This window comes from Danio rerio, chromosome 19 (assembly GCF_049306965.1).
Source record: "Danio rerio strain Tuebingen ecotype United States chromosome 19, GRCz12tu, whole genome shotgun sequence".
NCBI lineage: Eukaryota > Metazoa > Chordata > Actinopteri > Cypriniformes > Danionidae > Danio > Danio rerio.
Window position 1 is genome coordinate 2,620,211 of NC_133194.1, and position 16,874 is coordinate 2,637,084.

General features: G+C 36.9%; 1 long non-coding RNA gene across 1 annotated transcript in view; it reads right to left on the reverse strand.

Annotated features, from left to right (window-relative positions):
• Nucleotides 1-16,874, reverse strand: part of LOC137488429 (uncharacterized) — a 29,358-nt gene that overhangs the window by 9,817 nt on the left and 2,667 nt on the right. Inside the window, exon 3 of the long non-coding RNA XR_011007456.2 lies at nt 2,838-2,925. This is a non-coding gene — a long non-coding RNA (uncharacterized lncRNA). The remainder of the gene's footprint in view (nt 1-2,837; nt 2,926-16,874) is intronic.

Consider the following 16,874-nt stretch of genomic DNA (forward strand, 5'->3'; position numbering starts at 1 on the left):
TATTCATGCAACTGGAAGTCATGGTTATTCTGGGATACATATTTCTTTTCAAATTAAGTCATGCTTTTTACACACATTTCAGAAGGAGCATGCACAGATGTTTAGACAATCATTCTGTTATCCAATCAGCATAAGACCAATCCCCCAGAAATATCAAGCTCCTCCTACTTTCATTATCTCTCGCCTTCAGCATCCCTCCACCACCAAAAGCAGGGGGAGCATTCTGAGGCCAGGATAGACACTTTGCTTGGACCCCTATCTCTCTCTTACCTGACAAGTGGAATAACATGAGTTAAGGTGTCTTTTCTAAGCTTCCGAGATTCATTCATTCATTTTCTTTTCATCTTAGTCCCTTTATTAATCAGGGGTCACCACAGCAGAATAAACCACCAACTTATCCAGCATATGTTTTACGCAACGTACGTCCTCCCAGCTGCAACCCATCACTGGGAAACATCCATACACTCTCATTCACACTCATACCCAATTCCCATATAGTCTTTGGACTTGTGGGGGAAACCGGAGCACCCGGAGGAAACCCACGCCAACATGGGGTGAACAAGCAAACTCCACACAGAAACGCCAACTGACCTAGCCGAGGCTCTAACCAGCGACCTTCTTGCTGTTAGGCGACAGCGCTAACCACTGAGCCACCGTGTCTCCCTTTCCAAGATTCTTTATTACATTAAATATCAGACAGTGTAAACTCATGAACTGGTTGGTTGGGTAGTTTCATGTTGATTTCAGTTTGTTTTGATTTTCAATTGTAACAGCAGTAAGCTTTTACCTATTTTTAAAGCTACAGGCTTTTTTTTGGTATCTGGTCCCATTTGGACCTTTTCCAGTTCATAAAACATTCATTACAGTGGAAAATGTTCATTAGATTTTTAATTTTATTTGTAGAATTTAAACTAAATTTGTCCCAATCGGAGGGGAATAATAGTTGGACAAACCTAACCATAAGCCTAAAAGGTAAATGTATCCCTTCATTCTGATTGGCTGATTGGAATGTTGTTCCAGGATCAACATAGATGTTAATCCAGGAACATGTCCTACACTGCAAAAAATGCTTTTCTTAGTTAGATTTTTTGTCTTATTTCTAGTCCAAATATCTAAAAGTTCCTAAATCAAGAAGAATTTTCTAAACAAGCAAAACATATTGCCTTGTTTTGAGAAATATTATGCAAATATTAAGTCAGTTTTTCCTTAAAACAAGCAAAATAATCTGCCAATGGGGTAAGCAAAATAATCTTACGTCAAAAGAAAAAACGAGATTAATTTGCTTACCCCATTGGCAGATTATTTTGCTTGTTTTTTGGAAAAACTGACTTAATATTGGCATATTATTTCTCAAAACAAGGCAATATGTTTTGCTTGTCTTAAAAATGCTTCTTGATATAAGAAATTTTAGATATTTAGACTAGAAACAAGACAAAAAATCTAAGCAAGAAAAGCATTTTTTGCAAGGTACTTGGTGAAATCAGGTTGGCAATATTTTTTAGTGCAGTTCATTAGGATATGTGGGAAAGTATGGAACAAGTCATGTAAATAAAACAAAAATGAAGCACGATCATACACATGTCAGAATGCCCAGACTTGAATAAAGTTCCTTTACAATGAGTTATGTAATATAATGTTTATCTACAGTTGAACTCAGAATTATTAGCCCCCTTATATTATTAGCGCCCCTGTTTATTTTTTCACCCAATTTCTGTTTAATGGAGGGAAGATTGTTTCAGCACATTTCAGCATAATAGTTTTAAAAACTTATTTCTAATAATTGATTTATTTTATCTTTGCCATGATGACAGTAAATAATATTTTACTTCATATTTTTCAAGACACTTCTATACAGCTTAAAGTGACATTTAAAGGCTTAACTAGGTTAATTAGGTTAACTAGGCAGGTTAGGGTAATTAGGCAAGTTACTGCATTACGATATTTTGTTCTGTAGATTATTGGAAAAAAATAGCTTAAAGGGGCTAATAATATTGTCCCAAAAATGGTTTTTAAAAAATTAATGACTGCTTTTATTCTAGTCGAAATAAAATAAATTAGACTTTCTCCAGAAGAAAAAATATTATCAGACATACTGTGAAAATTTCATTGCTCTGTTAAACATCATTTGGGAAAAATAATTAAAAAAGAAAATAAAAATCAAAAGGCGGCTAATAATTCTGACTTCAACTGTATATAGCGCATTTATCAAATATGGCCATAGACCCAAATCGCTTCACAGTCATGAGGGGGGTCTCTCCACACCACCACCAGTGTGCAGCATCCACTTGGATCATGCGACGGCAGCCATAGGACAACGGCTTCAGTGGAGAGACAGCGATAGAGCCAATTCGGCGGATGGGGATGATTGAGGTAAGGGCCAATGGGAGGTAATTTGGTCAGGACATTGGTGTTACACCCCTACTCTTTACGAGAATGGGACTTTTTAATGATCACAGAGACTTAGGACCTTGGTTTAACATCTCATCCGAAAGACGGAGTTATCATCAACTATTGGCCTGAAATTCGGGATAAAACCTTTTCTGATTTTTTACTATATCACCATACTGCGCTGTAAAAAAATGCAGGGATCCACACAAATCATTCATAATGTCTTAAAACAAATCCTTAAATGTAAGTGAATTAAAAATGAAACAATTAGGATGTCCCAAAAATTCTCAAGAATTTGTCGTAAGTTGATTTTAAATGAGTAGTTTGAACAAGCAGCAGTGTGTAAATGAATCCTTTTTCCTCATTTCATATTCAACATTAGAGAAAATCCAGGCATAGTACATGGTTTTCCCTGTTTCACAGTAGATCATGGAAATGCAGTGAAGTACCTTTGCTGTTGTGGTGGCGGTGGACAGGCTGAGGTCAGCTCGGGGCTTTTAGCACCTCTGCAGCTCTCTGGATCCATTCAGCAAGGAGCTGCAGGAAAAATCCCAAACAGATGTCGTTCATAAAACATGCATTTTCAATTACTCGCCCCCCTTTGGAGCACGCCGCATGCACACGGCCCCGAGCGCAACCCAACACGGCCCTGCTAATGCTCAGGAAATATTACATCACCCAAAACTAAACTGGTGGGTGTAAATATATTTTTGTGACCAGTTAACAAACTTAAGACTCCAAAATCCTCTAGAATTCCCCGCTTGACTAATGTCCACTCTGGTTTCTTTCCTGTTGGCCAGGAAAAAGTTTGGAAATACCCAATATTGCAAACAAAATACCTCATATTAAATATAACCTAATGGAGTGATGACAGGCCAGCAGGGTTATTATCGTAAATGAAAGCTGTTTTGTTACCTGAAATAAAGCCGAATATGAAATATAGCTATTTGATGACAATCAAACCTCAAATAAATAAACTAAAACTAAAGATGCTTTTTAAATTTACATTTACATTTAGTCATTTAGCAGGCGCTTTTATCCAAAGCGACTTACAAATGAGGACAAGGAAGCAATTTACACAACCAAGAGCAACAATGAATAAGTGCTGTAGGCAAGTTTCAGGTCTTTAAAGTCTAAGAAGGGAAGTATTAGTAGTATTAGTATTTATTTATTTATTTATTTTTTTGGGTACAGTTAGTGTGATATTCAGAGATGCAATTGCAGATTAGGAAGGGAAGTGGAGACTAAATATTTGAGTTTTTAGTCGTTTCTTAAAAATAGCGAGTGACTCTGCTGTTCTGATGCAGTTATTCATTCCACCAACTGGGCAGATTGAGCGTGAGCGTTCGCGAAAGTGATTTCTTCCCTCTTTGGGATGGAACCACGAGGCGACGTTCATTCACAGAACGCAAGTTTCTGGAGGGCGCATACATCTGCAGAAGTGAGAGCAGATAAGAAGGAGCAAGGCCAGAAGTCACTTTATAAGCAAACATCAGAGCTTTGAATTTGATGCGAGCAGCAACTGGCAGCCAGTGCAAACGGATGAGCAGCGGAGTGACATGTGCTCGTTTAGGTTCATTGAAGACCACTCGTGCTGCTGCGTTCTGGAGCAGTTGAAGAGGCTTGACAGAGTTAGCTGGAAGCCCGGCTAGTAGAGAGTTGCAGTAATCCAGTTTGGAGAGAACAAGAGCTTGAACAAGGAGTTGAGCTGCATGTTCAGATAAGAAGGGTCGGATCTTTCTGATGTTATAGAGTGTGAATCTGCACGATCGAGCAGTTCTAGAAATGTGGTCAGAGAAGTTTAGTTGGTCATCAATCGTTACTCCAAAGCTTTTCACCATTTTGGATGCAGTAATGGTCGCCCCGTCCATCTGGATTGAAAAGTTATGGTGTAGAGTCGAGTTGGCAGAAACTACAAGCATTTCCGTTTTTGCGAGGTTCAGCTGAAGATGATGATCTTTCATCCAGTGTGAAATATCCAACAGGCAGGCTGAGATGCGAGCTGGAACCGAGGGATCATCAGGATGAAAAGAGAGGTATAGCTGGGTATCATCAGCATAGCAGTGGTAGGAGAATCCATGTCTCTGGATGACTGGTCCTAGAGATGACATGTAGATGGAGAAAAGAAGTGGCCCAAGAACAGAGCCTTGAGGTACCCCAGTGTTTAGATGCTGTAGGTTGGACACCTCTCCAACTATGTAGAGGTGTCTCCTCTCCTCTATGTACATAAAATAAACATTTAAATAAACCTAAGTAGTGATATGAAAATATAGTCAAATTACATGGATGTACATAACAAATCATGCTAAAACATTATTAACTGTATGTAAAGCAATAATCTACTTTATAGGATTAATACCAAGCGGCAACCTCCCGCTCTCCCTCGTAAAGCCAATACGGAAGTAACTGAAACTGCAATTCATAGACTCGCCTCTGGGGGCTGGCTCCAGGAACTCCAGATGTTCTCTGACTGTAATGGTAAATTGGCCAATTTTACAGCTGATAAAAACATGTTTAAAATCTGGTACAAATGATGGTTTGGGTGCATGTAGCTAATATTACCCTTCAGGACAACTGCAAGGTGGTGAATTTTTTTATAACTCATCTGTTTCCTTTTTAATAAGTCTGCATAATTAAGGGCGTGGCCACTTGAGTGACAGCTAGGTCTTGCTGGTTGCCGTCATTTCCCCTGCTCAGCTGATTCCGGCTGATTAGCTGCTGAACTCGGCATATACATTGCATTTTTGTATTGTTTTCTGTGGCTTTACAGCGTCAGTTGCCTTTCGGAATTATTTCCTACAATTATCAGATGATATGGATAATTGTTATTATTATCAGATAATATCATTTATAATTTTTAGAACTGTAATGCACTCCAGAATCGGACAGATTGATTAGCTGTAGGCTGTAAAACAGTCATCCGAAATGCTGTCCAATAGTATTATGCCTTGCATTTACTGACTATATTTGAAGTAATTGGAAGTAATTAGCATTTTTCTCCTGTAGAATGTATTACAACAGTGTTTTTAAAATCTAAACACTTTATTGATATAGTATACAACCAAGCGCATGTGCTCAGAACACAAACGAATCGCAGGTAATGAAATATTAAGCGTTTCTCAAAAAGAAAAGCCAGTCTAAGCAAAACGCTAGCAAGTGTTTGTAGCTCTACTGAAGCTCCGCCTCTTTGCCCTTATTTGGTCATCCCCGGTGGGTGCGATGATGTACAAACAAAATGGTGAAGGTTGGCCACGCCTACTGGTAACTTCTTTGCGTTCTTCAGAAACCTGTGGGTGACGTCACGAAGACTACGTCCATATGTTTTACAGTCTATGGTTTTTACCAAGTGAGGGCTCTTATATATATATATATATATATATATATATATATATATATATATATATATATATATATATATATATACATTTTTGGGGGGTTTTCACCTTTAATAGATGGAACAGTAGAGAGTATTGTCAGATAATTGTTGGAAGCAGAGAGAGGGGAAGAATCGGCATAGGAACTTAAGGCGGGAATCGAACTTGGGTCGCCATGAGCACTGTGGCATGCATGTTCGACGCACTAACCACTACACCATTGGCTCTTTATTTGTGACAGCTTCATTTAACATAATATGAAGTTATAATTCATATTATAATTGTAATATAATTTTAAAAAAATATTTATTTTTTAATCACAAGCACACTAGCAACCACAAAGCAATGCCCAGGCAACCACCCGCAACATTTGACCAGAATCCCCAGGTAAAAATCACTGCCAAAGTGTGACTATTATCATAAAAAATGCAGATAGTTTATTTTCAACAAAAGTTAGTGAAGCTTAAATCTTGAAGACATGGGAAAGACTTTAGAAATGCACCTGGATGATGTTTTTCACCAATTAACACTCCTCCAATGTCTTTGGCATCCAATAAACAACTCAACCACAATGCATAGAGAAAAACAAAACCCACACAAACAAGTGCCGAGGATCAGCACCGCCTCTAGAGGATCTGGACTTCAATGCTGGGATATTTACAAGCAGTTCATAACAAATCAAAGCGCTCTTCGTTTTATATGTCGTTTTACGTCTTCTGGCACATTGACGGTTTGTTGAATTTCTCCCCAGATATCATCCTGTTGGATTGGACGCCCTGAGAGTTTGGCACGCCGCTCCAACTGAGACGTCAAAGCGCTCTCCATCATCTCTGGAAAACCTCCGGGACTTTATTTAGAGGCCGAGAGCCCAGTTCCTTCTGAATGAGAGGTGCCTGAGCCAGGCTTTTGTTTTGTGAAAAGCAGAAAAAGAGCAGCCGAACATGAAGGAATCCGGGGAGCCATATTTTGCAATGAAAGACAACAGAGCTGCGTTTCTACTTTTCCCAGCTATTTAACTTCACATCAGCGTCCGTGTTGGCCGGATTCATGCCAGTTTTGTCAGGCACCGGTGGCCGACAAGAAATGTTGTTTTTGGAAAGACGAATACTCAACCTACGCTGCACGTCTGCCAACATAAACCCCTAAAACCACAGCCCTCACACTGCTGACGGGCAGAAATTAATCGTGAAGGCTGTACATGGGGCAATTTATCAGAGGCCACTCTAATGCGTGGGCTGCGGCCAGGGTGCATCATGGGAGCCGTGCCACTGGGAAAAGAGTTAGAAAGCAGAGAGACAGAGTAATTAGCTTTGGTTCTGGGTAAAAACGCGCTCATACGTAAGGCATGGGAAACGCTACAAAAGATCGCTCTTAGAAACTCATAAATACCAGTAACTGATCTCACTGGCCATGTAAAGTGGAGCCCGGAGCAACATCCCAGAATAATCGCTCGCAAAGATCAGTAAACACAGAGAGGTTCTCAAGAATTACAAACACTACATCCCTGAGGGCTGAACCCACACAAATACACAAAAACCAATGTGAAACCACAGCTCACAGGTGTTTATCTGAAGAAGCTCCACCCACTCAAACATGACTCCGCCTCCTGACATTATGACAATGTTTTTTACAAGTCAGATAGATAGATAGATAGATAGATAGATAGATAGATAGATAGATAGATAGATAGATAGATAGATAGATAGATAGATAGATAGATAGATAGATACTTTAGACAGACAGACAGACAGACAGACAGACAGACAGACAGACAGACAGACAGACAGACAGATAGATAGATAGATAGATAGATAGATAGATAGATAGATAGATAGATAGATAGATAGATAGATAGATAGATAGATAGATAGATACTTTAGACAGACAGACAGACAGACAGACAGACAGATAGATAGATCGATAGATAGATAGATAGATAGATAGATAGATAGATAGATAGATAGATAGATAGATAGATAGATAGATAGATAGATAGATACTTTAGACAGACAGACAGACAGACAGACAGACAGACAGACAGACAGACAGATAGATAGATAGATAGATAGATAGATCGATAGATCGATAGATAGATAGATAGATAGATAGATAGATAGATAGATAGATAGATACTTTAGACAGACAGACAGACAGACAGACAGACAGACAGACAGACAGACAGATAGACAGATAGATAGATAGATAGATAGATAGATAGATAGATAGATAGATAGATAGATAGATAGATAGATACTTTAGACAGACAGACAGACAGACAGACAGACAGACAGACAGACAGACAGACAGATAGATCGATAGATCGATAGATAGATAGATAGATAGATAGATAGATAGATAGATAGATAGATACTTTAGAAAGACAGACAGACAGACAGACAGACAGAAAGATAGATAGATAGATAGATAGATAGATAGATAGATAGATAGATAGATAGATAGATAGATAGATAGATAGATAGATAGATAGATAGATAGATAGATAGATAGATAGATACTTTAGACAGACAGACAGACAGACAGACAGACAGATAGACAGATAGATAGATAGATAGATAGATAGATAGATAGATAGATAGATAGATACTTTAGACAGACAGACAGACAGACAGACAGACAGACAGATAGACGATAGATAGATAGATAGATAGATAGATAGATAGATAGATAGATAGATAGATAGATAGATAGATAGATAGATAGATAGATAGATAGATAGATAGATAGATAGATAGATACTTTAGACAGACAGACAGACAGACAGACAGAAAGATAGATAGATAGATAGATAGATAGATAGATAGATAGATAGATAGATAGATAGATAGATAGATAGATAGATAGATAGATAGATAGATAGATAGATAGATAGTTAACAAATGTTGTAAGTACAAATGTCAAAACTCCAGATTAATTTCTAGAATTTTATGCGTCTAAAATGAGAAGACTAGATATTTGTGGTGTTACATAAACAGTTAACAACCGTGATTAATAATAAAGGCAAATTATTTTCTTTATTACGTATAACATGCTCAATAATTCATAATATTTCCAATAATTTTGATTCTGTTGATTTTTTGGAGACTCAACCCACTGAAACCAACAACCCCCCAATACTTAAATCCCCTTTGTTCCTCATTCAGATGTTCAGTTTGAACTTGTCTGATTCATGTCTACATGTCTAAATGTGTTGAGTTGCGGCCATGTTGTTTGGCTGATTACATATGTGCATTAACACGGTCTACAGAACAGGCCTGCAGAATAATCTTGTGCTCATGAATACAAACAAACAACAGATAAATATTATAAAAATGGATGTACTGTTCAAATATGAATGTTTACAGGCAGTTACACAGTAAAAATATAAAAAATAATTGAATTTACTTAAAAAAGTGAGTAGACCCATTGCCTTGACATAATTAAAGGTATTAGATCTTCCATCCTGATATCACCCTCCCAGCAAATCGCTATAGAAAGCATTAGATAGACAAAATCAATACAATACATCAACTGGCCATCAAACACTTCCAAGTTTCCATGGCTTTACTGACTTTAAGGTAAGTAAACTTGTTTGATTTTAAGCCTCACTTTTTAAAATAAAGTAAACTAATCGCTTTCCACAGTGTACAACAGAAGAAACTCAGCAGTTCCTCTTAAACCTTTAGACACACAAAAACTCCTCCAGCGTGGCGAAACAGATGAAGTCACAGTTGCACAAGTCTGGCATAAAACCAGCCCAGCTCTCCTTCTCAAACACCACAACTTACAGAAATATTAAAATAAAACATTGTGGTTCAAATTAAACTCGTGCGAGTGAACGGCAGCCGACCGCAGACGGAGTCCAGAGTTCTGTACACCCCAACTCGCATACCAACATCACCTTCAATGGTCTTCTGTACGACTTACGAACAGTCCGACAGCTAACTGGCCATTTCCCAAGCTTTAAACGTGGGCATTATTAAACTGCGGGCTGTGTTAAACGCTCAGATATTTATAGGCGTTTATTTCCTTGAGGCAAAACTCATTCTCAGCCATAATAGCGCAGATAGGAGACTTGTTTACCTTTTGGCTGTGCGAGTGGAAGTTTGGGTGTCACCTCATTAAAAATTTTATCACCTGACATTCTCGTGTGTTTTTATACGATACAAGCAAATGCTCTCATTAAACGGTTTTTCACTGGTGCGTATAAAGAAAAGCAGAAAAACGCCACGCTGTCTCTGCGTCTGGCACCTGAGGTGTGTTTTTGACCCGTTTATTTGTTTGTAGTCATGTTTGAAGTGCAGCAGTCGCGTCCCTTTTGTCTAAGCGTCCACTTCCTGTGCTGGAAACGGAGGATTTTACAGTTTTCCCTCAATTGCTTTGGCACATTTTTCGAAACAGCCTTAAGATTCTTTAATTGTGAGTGCAAATGTTAGATCGGTTTGCTGGAACGTCTTTATTGCGTGTCTGCAAAATGAAGTAACTCACCCAAAACATTTGATCCATGCTTCAAAACCTAGTTATCGTGTCAGAAAATTGGCCTAAAATTTGTATTTTTCATCATGTGTGCCTCGCTGGTCAAAATGATTAGCTGGTTTAACAAATCTGATATTTGTTGACCCTACAAAAAAAATCCAGCTTAAACCAGCCTAGGCTGGTTGGCTGGTTTTAGCTGGTCGACTAGCCTGGTTTTAGAGGGGCTGGAAATGGCTGGAAACCAGCCTAGAAAATGTCCAAAACCCCTCTAAAACCAGCCTGGTCGACCAGCTAAAACCAGCCAACCAGCCTAGGCTGGTTTAAGCTGGATTTTTCAGCAGGGGAGAATAGTACATAGAACAGTGGTGTCCAAACTCGGTCTTGAAGAGCTGGTGTCCTGCAAATATTAGCCTCAAATTGCCTCAACACACCTGCAAGGATGTTTTTAGTAAGCCTTGATTAGCTAGTCCAGGTTTCTCAATTCCAAGAACGCAGAGAACGGACTTGCGTTCTTGCGGAGGCCGGTCTTGCCAGGTGTCCTCGTAGGAACGAACTCAGGAGACAGCGAGAACAGAGAAAGCGTCCTTTGAGAAATGAGATGCTGCGTTCTTCCTGATGGTCCCCTGAACTTGACGCGTTTTAATGGGTAAATTATTTAAACATTACAGCACTCGTACAACGATTTATTTTTTAATATCTACAGTTGAACTCAGAATTATTAGCCCCCCTGAATTATTAGCGCCCCTGTTTATTTTTTTCCCAATTTCTGTTTAATGGAGGGAAGATTGTTTCAGCACATTTCTAAGCATAATAGTTTTAAAAACCTATTTCTAATAATTGATTTATTTTATCTTTGTCATGAGGACAGTAAATAATATTTTACTTGATATTTTTCAAGACACTCAGCTTAAAGTGACATTTAAAGGCTTAACTAGGTTAATTAGGTTAACTAGGCAGGTTAGGGTAATTAGGCAAGTTATTGTATAACGATATTTTGTTCTGTAGACTATTAAAAAAAATTAGCTTAAAGGGGCTAATAATATTGTCCCTAAAATGGTTTTTAAAAAATTAATAACTGCTTTTATTCTATTCGAAATAAAACATTTAAGACTTTCTCCAGAAGAAAAAATATTATCAGACATACTGTGAACATTTCCTTGCTCTGTCAAACATCATTTGGGAAATATTAAAAAAAAAAAAAAATCAAAAGGGGGCTTCAGCTGTACATACTTTGCATTAAAACATTTTAAATATACTCTGCACAATATAAATAAAACAGATTTTAATACGAATTTCAGCAAACAAACACCCTTAATGTGTTTATACCTTTATTAAGATGTTCATGGTAATGTTTACTTTCACCGTTTCCTTTAGAGAAACTCCTGAGTTAAATAATTCATATCTCTGAACTTTATTAATAAACCTATATAAAATGCTACACTTCCCACCCCCAGTTGCCATGACTTCTGGGACTTCCAGAGCGAGTTCGGTGATCAAGTCTGCATCGTTGTGTCCTTGATATCAAGAACACATCCGGGAAGTTTCACGCGTCCTCCGTACTTGCAGTCTTGAGTATTGGAACTGAATTTAGGCAGCTGATGATGATGTTGCACAAGAACACGAGGACGCAAGTCCGCTGATTATTGAGAAACAGCCCAGGTGTGTCTGATTGGGGTTGGAACTAATCTTTGCAGGACACCAACCCTCCAGGACCGAGTTTGGGCACCCCTGACATAGAAAAATGCAGCATGATGGCTCAATGGTTAGCACAGCCACCTCACAGCAAGAAGGCTGGGTCAGTTGGCATTTCTGTGTGAAGTTTGCATGTTCTCCTCGTGTTGGCGTGGGTTTCCTCCGTGTGCTCCAGTTTTCCCCACTGTCCAAACACATGCGCTATAGTGGAATAGCAGGTAAACAAAATTGGCCGTAGTGTATGAGTGTGTGTGTGTGAATGTGAGAGTGTATGGGTGTTTCCCAGTACTGGGTTGCGGCTGGAAGGGCATCTTCTGCGTAAAACATAGTTGGCGGTTCATTCCGCTGTGGTAACCGCTGATAAATAAGTGACCAAGCTGAAGAAAAATGAATCAATAAGTGTAACCCCACCAGTCCTACACCACCCAGCCCACTCAAAGCTGGTGTCAAACCTGCGACCGTCCGCATGGGAGTCGGTTGCTCTACCAATGAGGCTAAAGACCATGGCACCTTACGAGGTCAGAGGAGTGAGGTTTACCTGCACTGCACTTACCAGCTGGCCTCCAGTACATGAGTACATACAAAAAATATATGAACATTGGTATTTATAAAGTACATTTATTTATGTATGAATGTATGATATGTAAAGTGCAATCTTGCTGGTCCAATTATTGTAGATTTTATATTTCTTATGATACCATAAATACCCCACAAAAATACTACTAAATAGCATCCACACTGAAAAAAAGTATTGCATGCAGAACTGTTGCAAACAGATTATTTGTGATGAATTTAAACAAACAAATTAAATTTGATAATGTTCAGCTTAATTTGTTTGTTTAAATTCAGCCCAAATAAATTATTTACAACCACTTAACGTAAAAAAAAAAATGAGTAAATCCAATGACTCATCTTTGAATTATTTTTTTTCAGTGCTGCATGAAGAAAAAAGTTCTTGGTGGACATCCTGTCACTCTTGTTGGCCTTGTCAGAGCTTACAAGTCTTCCAGTTGCTCTTCCACAATCATGATGCTGCAGTTCAGGATTGTGGAAGTTCTCCATTCTCCAAAAAAAAAAAAAAAAAAAAAAAAAAAAAAAAAAAAAATATATATATATATATATATATATATATATATATATATATATATATATATATAAAATATATATATATATATATATATATATATATRTATATATATATATATATATATATATATATATATATATATATATATATATACATATATATATATATATATACATATATATATATATATATATATATATATACATATATATATATATATATATATATATATATATATATATATATATATATATATATATATATACATATATATATATATATACATATATACATATATATATATATATATACATATATATATATATATATACATATATATATATATATATATATATATATATATATATATATATATATATATATATATATATATATATATATATATATAAATATATATAATAAATGATGCAAATTGAATTATAGGCCATTTACCAATTTAGCAAACATTTCAAACAACAATGTCAAAATCAGATATTTATGGTATAAACATTTGCGTATTCAAATCTTTGATAATTGAATAAATTGTTTTGAATGTGATGGCTTACATCATAAAAAATGAATGAGAAGATGTGAAGAGTTTGACAGTTTAAATAAGAATCGCCTTAACCAACAACCAAATGCCATTAGCTTTTGTCTAAACCAGTGGTTCTCAAAGTGGGGGTCGAGACCCCTTGAGGGGTCGCGGAACAATGAAGGGGCGTCGCCTGGTGATTTCCAAAAATCTACTTATTATTATTAGACCATAAGAATTACCATATTTTATCCATAACCAACTGAAGAGAAAAAAACAGCCGTTTATAGTTACTATAGTAGCTTATTTACTTGTTCTATTGGATTGCGACCCCTGGGGTAAATACATTATATTAAAGACACAGCAATAGCGTCAGATGCAGCAGATTGATTTTATAACACCAGGTTAAACTTTCTGGCCCATTTACAGCACTGAAATACATTAAAAAAATTAAACGAAGAATAGACTTTGGTCTATTGGTGTGTGTGTGCGCCATTGCATGCAAGTTTTCTGTATTTATAACCACCTCAGGGGATATTGGGGGTCGCGAGTCACTGGTATTGATATTTTAGGGGTCGCATGCTGAAAAGTTTGGGAACCCCTGGTCTAAACTACAGACAACTGTGTTTGCTGTTTGCACACATGTGCCAAAGCATTTGCAATTTGCTTAAATCAATAAGAAATGCCAATCTGATGTGAACAATATGCTAATTGTTTAGCGATCTAAACTGATTGTTTTGAAAAAATTGAGAGCCAAAGCAATTGAGAAAGACTGTAAGGGCCATGCCAGACTCCCTTTGACTTCCTACACAGGTGTACCAAACCTGCCTGTGACCCTCGTTTCTTCTGCTTTGAAAACACTTAAAATGTCGGGCGTTTCAACAGCGGCTTTGGAAAAAGGTCCAAAAAAAAGGTATTAGAGGTGCAGGGGAAAGTTTTTCCGTTGTAAATTTTAAGGGGGGCCGGGGTGCGGTTCAGGCCAGAGCGTTTGACGACTATGAGAGCGCTGGAGAAAGACTTCAGCTGTGTTTGGCACAGGAACCTCAGAGACAACCGTTAAAAGATGAAAGACAATTCAACACTATAAAACGGATTTGCTGCTGTCTGTAGCGTCAATGCTGGGCTCGGCGCTAAATATTTCCACTCACAGACAGAAAATAAATAAGAAAACATTGTAATTATGCAGAATGGTTTTAAACATGGTCAAACGTGTGAAAAAGCTGAGAATTCTTCATTCTTATTGGTAGCTGATATAAGATTATAAAATTCAAGTCAAAATATTGAATCAAAATCTACTTCACTGTATTAATCAGTAAATTCGTACTTAAATGTAGGTTGATTTGACAATTAAAAGTGTAAAATGACCAATAAAATATGAGCTTCCTGCTAACTTCCTGATAAGCATCTCAACAGATATTCTGTATGCTAATGCTAGCTGATTGTTGGAATGAATGAATGAGTGAATAAATGTTGGAATTACTTAAGTCAGATAGACAGACAGACAGACAGATAGACAGACAGAATCAGATAGATGTGGGAATAAATTAATGAAAGTTGGAATGAATGAATGAATGAATGAATGAATGAATGAATGAATGAATGAAAGTCGGAATGAATGAAAGTCGGAATAAATGAATGAATGTTTCAAGGAAATAATGAATGATTTAATGTTGGAATAAAAGCTGGAATGAATGAATGAAAGTTGAAATTAATGAATGAATGTTGAAATGAATGAATGAAAATTGGAATGAATGCATGTTGAAATGAATGAATGAAAGGTGGACTGAAAGTTGGAATGAATGAATGAATGAATGAATAATGATGAATGTTGGAATGAATGAATGAAAGTTGGAATGAAGGAATGACAGTTGGAATGAAAGTTGGAATGAATGAATGTTTGAATAAATGAATGAATTAATGAACGAAAGTTGGAATGAATGCATGTTGGAATGAATAAATGTTGGAATGAATGAATGAATGAATGAAAGTTGAAATGAATGCATGTTGGAATGAATAAATGCTGGAATGAATGATTGATTGTAATTAATGAAAGTTGTAATGAATGATGAATGTTGGAATGAATGAATGAATGAATGAATGAAAGTTGAAATGAATGAATGAATGAATGAATGTTGGAATGAATTAATTCATTAATTGATGTTGGAATAACTAAATGAATGAATGAATGAATGAATGAATGAATTCATGAATGTTGGAATGAATAAATGAATGAATCAATGTTGTAATGAATGAATTTATTGATTGATGTTGGAATAACTGAATGAATGAATGAATGAATGTTGCAATGAATGAAAGTTGAAATAAATAAATGAATGAAAAAATGTTGGAATGAATGAATTTATTAATTGGTGCTGGAATAACTGAATGAATGAATAAATAAATGAAAGTTGAAATAAATAAATGAATGAAAAAATGTTGGAATGAATGAATTTATTAATTGATGCTGGAATAACTGAATGAATGAATGAATGAATGTTGGAATGAATGAAATCATAAATTGATGTTAAAAATGAATGAATAAATGAATGAATGAATGAATGAATGAAAAAGAAGACGAAGAAGAGGATGAGGAAGAAGAAGAAAAATAAAGAATAAACAGAAGGGTAAAAAGAAGAGAAGAAAAAACAGCAGAAGTATTGACACACAGTGTAGTAGATTTTAAAGTTAAAAACAAACTCCAATAATCTTTGATGACGATATATAGAGTAGACAGACTATAAACAGATTCAGAGGAGACTGGCAGCATCATTACACTAACTGACACATGCTGATGATCCCTGGTGTGTGCGTGCGTGAGTGTGTGTGTGTGTGTCTAGTGATAATGCATGAGATGGATGTGTTTGGGGTTACAGGGCGAGAGACGGAGATCAAAATCAGGGTGGAGAGACTCATTTTACAGAGGCACAGGGCAAAGTCTGGAGAGGCTATTACCATCAACACACACACACACACACACACACACACACACACACACACACACACACATGCACCTGCATCTCTGAGCGTCTGCTGCTGTCATTATGGGTCCTGTGAGGTCAGGGAGTGTCTCGCTGCCAGTCTGCCAACCGTCAAATAATCACAGCCTGTGTCCACGAGCGCCGCTTCACTCCACGCATGATATAATTATTCATATAAAAACAGCCGCAGCAGTATAAACAAAAAAACCGGCAATATCTGAAGGCACCACAAACATCCAGAAAATCCCATGCAATGCCACACGCAACCGCAGCTGGAGAAAAACAAACATTCAACACTTACGAACACACTCAAGATCCAAAAACACCCCATGCTGATCGTCACACTAACA